Raw genomic sequence first — 9,484 nt, forward strand, 5'->3', positions numbered from 1 at the left:
ATTTGATTTTTGTTACCACTTTTTTTTTATCAATTTTACTAAACTATTTATTTAATTAACCATATTTTCATAAAAATTTTAGTAAGTTTATTTTCTTTATTCCTATCCATTTAATTCTAATTCTTTTCAAAAAGCTAATTTACATATATTTAGAATATTATTTTACATATAAGCCTAATTATATTAATGAACTTGTTTATTTGTATTTTCTAGATATGATTTTTAAACTGTAATTAGATCATAAGTTGAGTGGTATTATTTTTTTATTAGTGTTAACATTTTGATTTATTTTTATTTGTGTTGATTTTTGTTAACTTATCCATTTATGCTAATTTATGTATCTTTGAGATTTTACATTACTTTTTTTAATTTCACATTCAATTAATTTATTTGATTTCTTTAATTTTTCCATGTCATTTTAAAAAACAAAATGTACCTCTTGATAAGAAAATATTTAAAACTCAATCATCAAACATTCATAAAATTAACATTTATAACTCTAAAACATTCAAATATATAAATCCAACTAAACCTACAAAATCACAATCATTCTTCATGAAATATCAAACATTGCATAAAACAAATAAATACACATGCAAGAATTTAATCAAACAACATGCAAATGAATGTAAAACAAAAAAAAAAATGCTATTATGACAGTTTACAGAGCCCTTCCCGGCAGTTTTGGCTGCCTGAAAAGGTTCAAACTTTAAGTTTAAACATGTTTACTAGCTAATTTGTAATTGGTTTAAAGACTATTCAAATGATGTTAGTTTTTTATTTTAAAACATGCATATGAAACTTAGAGATTACTACTATATATACTTACAAACTCCTATGTAAGAGAGATCAATTTTGGGCTTTAAAGTTGGCTCCAAAATTGCTTGAGAACCTGTTAGATTTTGGAACTGGCATCGGCAAACACTAGAGGTGGCATATGATATTGGGAGACAAAGGATAAGGTTTGCTCTAGGGAGTTGTACCTAAACAAGGGAGATAGTCTTCAACCATGTGAAAACAACTGTATTTTTTATACTATAATTAATGTCAAGAATAAGAAAATAAAATGGAAATTTAAAAGATCAATTATCTATTTTTTTTTTTCTATATTTGTGGTAGCTTGAAAATACCCCCAAGTTAATTTTTTATGTTTGATATATTTAATTTAGCCTTAATATGTGTTTGGAAATATATAATAAGGTTAAGAACATAGTTTAGAGTTAAATGGAAAAAAGATGGATAAGGATGAAGGAGCTAAAATAAGCATGAAGAGGAATGAAAAATGGTGGGAACCTTTTAAATAAAGTGGTATAATGAAAAGTGATAATTTTTAGATGAAGTAATATGTGAAAAATGGTAACTTTTAGATGAAGTGACATGATTTAAGTAAGTATGCTCTGATCATTACCCTGTAAGACGGGGTATGGTCCCTGACAAGTGGTATTAGAGCACGATTCTAGGACATCCCTTAAATACGAGGCTTAGGGTTACATGAGACTTAGATAGAGTTGTGAAACATAGTGAAATGCCTCTAAATTCGAATTCATGAATTTAGGAAATGGCAAAGATACCGAGAGAGCGAGCACATTGGGTTCCAAAAGATCGGATCGAGCAGAGTCTAGATAGACTCATGCGTATAGTCGAAGGCTTGACTACTGTGGTAAGTCAACACACACAGTCCATAGCCAAAGTGCTACTAACAGTAATAATGTTAATACCAGTAACACCCAGTCGATAGAGGAAAATAATAAAAAACTCATTGAAAGGTTTAAGAGGATGAATCCACCATCATTTGCTGGAGCAACTAACTCGATATTAGACGAGTAGTGGATCATGGAGTTGGAGAAAATATTCAATGCTTAGCCTCATTTCAGAACAAAAGGTACAATTAGCTACATTTATTTTTAAGGGAGCTGCCGAACACTAGTGGCACCTAAAGGAGGGATCCTTGAGGACACCGATCTTCTGGGAAGCATTTGGATAGGCATTCTACAAGAAGTATTTCCCCTGAATTTGTTCGAGAACATAAATAAATGAAGTTTTTAGAATTAAAGTAAAAGAACATGAGTGTGGTAGAATATGTAGAAACGTTTGTATAGCTAGCTCGGTTTGCACCCAACTTAGTAGCAGATGGAAGCCTAAGAGCCAGGAAGTTTCAGAGAAGTCTGCGTAAGGAGATCAGGGATAAAATCTCAAGTCTGAAGATTAATGATTTGCAAGAAGCACTGGAATAAGCCCAGATTGTAGAAAAGGCTACAAGCTTAGTCCCACAACAAATCCAGCAGGTTCAACCATTTATACCAAACAATAAGAGGAAGGTTCAGGAGGCATAACAACATGATAAGAGGCAGAAAATAAGTCTCATAGCCCCAACATGAGATCCAGAGCAAATATGCCCCAATTGTGGAAAGAATCATGGTAGTAGACCCTGCTACAAGCTGAGAAATAGATGCTTCAAATGTGGTAGCACTTAATATCAGATCAAAGAGTATCCTATCTATAAAGAGTATACCAGGTCAAGAGCTTAGAGAAGAGTATATACTATAAAGAGAGATGTTGAAGCCTCTCAGAATGTGATTGAAGGTATGCTCATTATCTCTAGTACCTTAGTTAAGGTCTTAATAGACCCAGAATTTATACAGTCTTTTGCATCACATGAGTTTGCACAACATCTGAATATTGAACAGTCACCTTTAGATTATGTATTAATATTGTCTACCCCTGTCAATAAGGACTTGACCACTAGTACAGTTTGTCGAACATGTATTGTGGAGATTGCCAACAAAGAGTTACTAGTAGGTCTCATACTCTTATATATGCATGATTTTGACGTTATACTAAGGAACAGATTAGTTGGTAGCGTACCATGCCAATATAGATTTTCATGGGAAGATGGTGACCTTTAATATTCCCAATGAGGCCTTTAAATTTAAAGGGATTACAGAGTCTCAACATCCATGCCTCATATCTTGCATTCAAGCTCAATGATTACTTGACAAGGGATGCGCATGGTATTTGGCTTACATAGTGGAGAATAAAAGTAAAGAAATCATTATATAACAAATACTTGTGGTGAAGAAATTTTTCGATGTTTTTTCAAAAGATTTTCTAGGTTTACCCTATGATTGGGAGATCGAGTTCTTTATTGACTTAATTCCTGGTACATACCCTATCTCTAAGGCTCTGTATCAAATGGTAAAAGTTGAACTAGAGGAACTCAAGAAACAACTACAAGAATTATTGGGCAAGGATTTCATCAAATAAAGTATGTCACAATGGGGAGCCCCAGTACTATTTGTAAATAAAAAGGATGGTACCATATGGCTCTATATCAATTATAGGCAACCGAACCAAGTTACCATAAACAATAAGTATCTATTGCCTCGTATCGATTGTCTGTTTGACCAACTTCAAGGAGCCCAAGTATTCTAAAAAATTTATCTATGTTCTGAATAACATCAATTAAAGATTAAGAATGAGTATATTCTTAAGACTGCATTCAGGACTAGTTATGACCATTACGAATCCTTAGTAATGCCTTTTGGTCTAACAAATGCTCATGCAGTATTTATGGATTTAACAAAAAAGTCTTTCAGCCATTTTTGGATAAGTTTATCATCATTTTCATTAATGATATATTGATCTATTCACGAAGCGAGGCTAAACATGTGGAGCATCTGGCAATAATGTTTGATATATTTAATTTAACCTTTATATATGTTTGGAAGTATATAATAAGGTTAAGGATATAGTTTAGAATCAAACGAAAAAAAAAAATAGATGAGGATAAAGGAACTAGAATAAGCATAAAAATGTATGAAAAAAGGTGGAAACCTTTTAAATAAAGTGGTATAATGAAAAGTGATAACTTTTAGATAAAATGACATAATGGAAAGTTACAATTTTTAGATGAAATGATAGGTAAAAAGTAGTTACTTTTAGACGAAGTAACATCACATAAAGTTATAACTTTTAGATGAAGTGACATATAAAAAGACTTTTTAGATAAAATAATATGTGAAAAGTGGTAACCTTTTAGATGAAGTAACATGATGAAAGGTGGCAACTTTTAGATGAAATGGTATGACAAAATGGTGGCAACCTTTCTCTCATGGCTCCCTACTCCTATAAATAGGGGATGGGAGAAGGGAGAAAGAGACATTCCGGGTGAGAAAAAAATATTGAGAAACATAGAGGTGAAGGAAGAAGAGGGAGTACGAAGTGTGTGATTTTTAAGAATATTTTAAGGTTTTAAATAAAAGCCTTAGGGAAACTCTGTTAAATCTGTGAGAGCAGAGAAAGAGGAAGAGAAGAGGAAGGAGGCTCATGATCAAAAGGAAGTTATAAACCATTAGAAAGGTAAGCCTTTTCTTAAGTTTTGAAATTCATTTTCTCTTTAATTTTTGGGATTAGTTTTTTAGTATTGTTTTGGATATTTTGAGTAAAGAAAGTGAACAAAAATTATCTCAAAACTCTGCTTGATTTTTTAGAGGAAAAGTCATAAATAAAGCATGAACTCTGTTGGAATTAAGATTACAACTACTAAGATTCTAAGGCAAGTGGATATTATGGATTCATTAGTCTATGTAGTTTTGAAGTATTTTACATATTTTCAGTATAAAAATGTGAAAGTATTTAATTTGTTTTTTGTATTTAGTAAGTATTTGTTAAAGTTTTACTTCGATATAAGTGTTATTTCGCTTTATGTTTTCGAAATGTGATTTTGATATGTGTGCTTTACTCATTATGGAAAGGAGTTGTTCTAAAAGCACCTGCATTATGCTAGGCTTCAATATGGCCATACATATTGTTCTTTGTTCGGGTGCATTGACGAAGTGATAAGTGTGTACTAATACATAACCGTTCCATATTCGGGTGTATGGAAAAACAATCTGATCTACATGCCCTAATCGTTATGCGTTCGGAGGATAATAATATTTCAACGTACTCATATATATTCTTCCGTGTTTGGGCACATGAGGAACCAGTGTTAAGTATTTGTACCTGTGCATAACATATAGTAATTGATTGATCCTCCATAATAGTGATGAAGTATACGACGAAGCAATTATGAATCTGTTTTTTGATTTATGCATTCATCTTTTAATTCGTATTTATTTTGAAAAAATTATATGATATATGTTTTATTGTATGTACTATATATTGCATGTATTATGCTGTGATTTTATAATATCGCTTATTTAGATATTTTATCTCACCACCTATCACCCTCTAGATACTCTATAATGGTGATGCGAAGGAAAGTTTTAAATCTAAACTATGATATTAAGGTTACTGCTTCATACTTTTGTTTAGTAATATAAGTAAGAAAATTTAGAGACTTGTACATATGTTTATGTTTTATATTTAAGGGATGTAACACTTTTACGACTTTGTTATGATTAATAAAGTTAAGTTATTTTACTTAACTTGAGTTTATGTGATTTAAGTAAGGATGCTCCTGTCATTACCTTATAAAACAGGGTATGGTCCGTGACAAGAAGTATCAAAGCACAGTTCTAGGACATCATTTGAATATGAGGCATAGGGCTACATGAGACTTAGAGTTGTGAAACATAGGAAAATGCCTCTAAATTTGAATTTCATGAATAGAAGAAATGGCAAGGATACCGAGAGATCAGACACATAGGGTTCCATAAAATTGAATAGAGCAGAGTCTAGATAGACTCATGCATATAGTCGAAGGCTTCACTACTATGGTAAGTCAACACGTAGTCCATAGCCAAAGTGCTATTAACGGTAATAATGTTAGTACCAGTAACACCTAACCGATGGAGGGGAATAATGGAAAACTCATTAAAAAATTTAAGAGGATGAACCTACCATCATTTGTTGGAGCAACTGACCCGATATTAGCTGAAGAGTGGATTATGGATTTGGAGAAGATATTCAAGGTTCTCAGCCCCAATTCAGAGCAAAAGGTATAATTAGCCACATTTATGTTCAAAGGAGCTGCAAAACACTAGTGGCACCTAAAGAATAGATCCCTGAGGACATCGATCCTTTGGGAAGCATTTGGAGCAACATTGTACGAGAAGTATTTTCCTAACTTTGTTTAAGAATAAAAGCAAATGGAGTTCATAGACTTAAAGCAAGGGAATATGAGAGTGGCAAAATACGCAAAAAAATTCATAGAGTTAGCTCGGTTCGTGCCTAACGTAGTAGTAGATGGAAACCTAAGAGCTAGGAATTTTCAAAGAGGCATATGTAAGGGGATTTGGGATAAAATTTTAATTCTTAAGAATAATAACTACCAAGAAGTGCTGGAACGAGTCCAAATTGCAGAAGAGGCTACAAGGCCAATCCCACAACAAAGCCAACGAGCTCAACCATTCGTAACGAACAATAGAGGAAGGCCTAAGAGCCACAACAACCTGATAAGAGGTAGAAGACTGGTTTCATAATTCCTTCGAGTGCCCTAGCACAAGAGCCAAAGCAAATTTGCCCCCATTGTGGAAAAAATCATGGTAGCAGACCTTATTATAAGTTGACAAATGGATGCTTCAGATGTGGTGTACTTAACATCGGATAAAAGAGTGTCCTATCAATAAAGAAAAAACTAGGCCAAGAACTCAAGGTAGAGTATATTCCATTATAGAGCAAGATGCTCAAGCCTCTTTGGATGTAATACAAAGTATGTTCACTATCTTTAGTATATTGGCTAAAAGTTTTAGTAGACCAAAGATCTACACACTCTTTTGCGTCATATGAGTTTATTTAGTATTTGAACATTGAACAGTCACCTTTAGGTTACATATTAGTAGTCTCTACTCCAGCCAATAAGGAATTGACCACTAGTACGGTCTGCTAAGCATGTATTGTAGAGATTGCCAATAGAGGGTTATTAGTAGATCTCATACCCTTAAACATGCATGATTTTGATGTCATACTAGGAATGGATTGTTTAGCAGCGTACTATGCCAATATTGATTGTTATTGGAAAATGATGACCTTTAATGTTCACAATGTTAACGCTTTTAAATTCAAAAGGATTAGGGAGCCCCAACAACCATGTCTCATATCTTGCATTCAAGGTCAATGATTATTTGAGAAGGGATATACAGGGTATTTGGCTTACGTAGTGGAGAATAAAAGTAAAGAAGTCAGTCTACAATAAATACCTATAGTGAAGGAATTTTTTGATGTTTTTCTAGAAGATATTCCAAGTCTATCTTCGGATCAAAAAATCGAGTTCTTCATTGACTTAATTCTTGGTACGAGCCCTATCTCTAAGGCTCTGTATCAAATGGCATAAGTCGAATTAGAGGAACTCAAGAAACAATTATAAGAATTATTGGATAAAGGTTTTATTAGACCGAGTGTATCACCATATGGAGCTCTAATACTATCTGTAAAGAAGAAGGATTATACCATACGGCCCTGTATCTACTGTATCGACTATAGGAAATTGAACCAAGTTACCATTAAGAATGAGTATTCATTGCCTCCTATCGATGATCTATTTTACCAACTTCAAGGAGCCTAGGTATTCTCAAAGATTGATCTACGTTTTGGATACCATCAACTGAAGATTAAGAAAGAGGATGTTCCCAAGACTATCTTCAGGACTAAGTGTGGTCATTATGAATTCTTAGTCATGCCTTTTGGTCTAATAAATGTTCACGCAGTATTTATAGATTTGATGAATAGAGTCTTCTAGCCATTCTTGGATAAGTTTGTTATCGTCTTCATTGATGATATATTGATCTATTCATGGAGTGAGGCTGAACATGCGGAGCATATGACAACAGTACTTGGGATAATTAGGGAAAAGAAGTTGTATGCCAAGTTTAAGAAGTGTGAGTTTTGGTTAAAAGAGGTTTCCTTCCTCGGACATATAGTTTCAAAGGACAGAATATCAGTAGATCTAGTTAAAGTAAAAACAGTAGTAAATTGGAAAAAGCCTACAATGGTAACTGAAGTCCGAAGTTTCCTCGGTCTAACTGGATACTACAAGAAGTTTATTAAAAATTTCTCAAAGATTGCTACTCCACTAATTCAGCTCACTAGAAAAGACGCAAAGGTTGACTGGAATGATAAGTGTGAACAAAGTTTCCAGGAATTGAAGAAGTGATTGACAACAGCCCCAGTATTGACTATTCCTAACAGTATCAGTGGATTTTCTATCTACAGTGATACTTTAAAGCAAGGATTGGGATGCGTGTTAATGTAATACGGAAAAGTGATAACTTATGATTTTAAAACATTAAAGAATCATGAGTAGAACTATCCTACCCATGATTTAGAAGTAGTCGTCATAGTTTTTTTTTAAAGATCTGGCGCCATTATCTATATGGTGAAAGTTTCGAGTTTTACACAAATTATAAGAGTTTGAAGTATTTTTTCTCGCAGAAAGAATTTAATATGCGCCAAAAGAGATGGATGAATTTAATTAAGGATTATGATTGCAATATCCTATATATCCGAAAAAAGACAATATGGTTACAGATGCACTTAGTAGGAAGAGTACTTGTACTCTTGCTTATATGATGGCTTCAGAGTGGAGACTCGTAGAGGAGTTCTAGAAGTTGAATCTAAATATCCGATATGAGAGATCAGGAAGATACCTAGCAAACATAAAAGATGTTTAATTATTTATTATTATTTTTATTATATTTAAACTTTTTACAATTTTTATTTTTTTAGAAAATTAAAATTGTTTTATTACATTTAAATATTTTTACAAAACAATTTTAAATATTATTTTTAGTTAATTAATTTAATTAATAAATTACTTAATGTAATTATTGCTTTTAAATCAAGAAAATACAATCTAAGTATTTTAATTTTTCATCAAAAATAGAAAGATATTGAACGTCTAGAGTAAATAAAAAATATTAGGGAATAAATTATTACTAAAAGAATATTAAAAAATAAATTCTAATAAATATTAAATTTTAAAAATTAGTTTAGTAATTTGAACTATTTATAAGACATGATTGAGCACTTTAAGGCTTTAAAACATGTTAAAAATATAATGTAAAAAAATAGAGATCCAATAATTATCAATCTTGACATATAAGTACTTAAAATATGAACGAAATATAAGTGGATTAATAATTATGTAAACAAGTGATAATAGTATTCAAGCTAATCAAGTATAATGAGATTACTTTTCAATCAAGTTAAAAATTAAGCAAAGCCTGAAATAAGAGTGTCTTTTCACACTTATGGGTATTGTATCGCATCGACATGGAGCACATAAATTTATAACATTGCTTACAGTTTGATCCCTTGCACTTTAAAATGGAGTTCCTAATGGAAGCATTAACAAGTGTGTCAATAATCTCGAGAAACTAAATAGTAGTTTAAAAATCAAAAAATTAAATTGACATCAATGGAAGTCAGCACATGGTCCGTACACTCTTTAAGTCTCTTTACTGTTCCTACATTAATGGGCTTACAGTGGTTTAATTAAGGAGAGGGTTATGGATTTTAGTTTTAACTCCAATTAGACCTGGAT

The sequence above is a fragment of the Carica papaya genome, chromosome 7 (genome assembly GCF_054855325.1).
Source record: "Carica papaya isolate Zhongbai chromosome 7, ASM5485532v1, whole genome shotgun sequence".
NCBI classification, from domain to species: Eukaryota; Viridiplantae; Streptophyta; class Magnoliopsida; order Brassicales; family Caricaceae; genus Carica; species Carica papaya.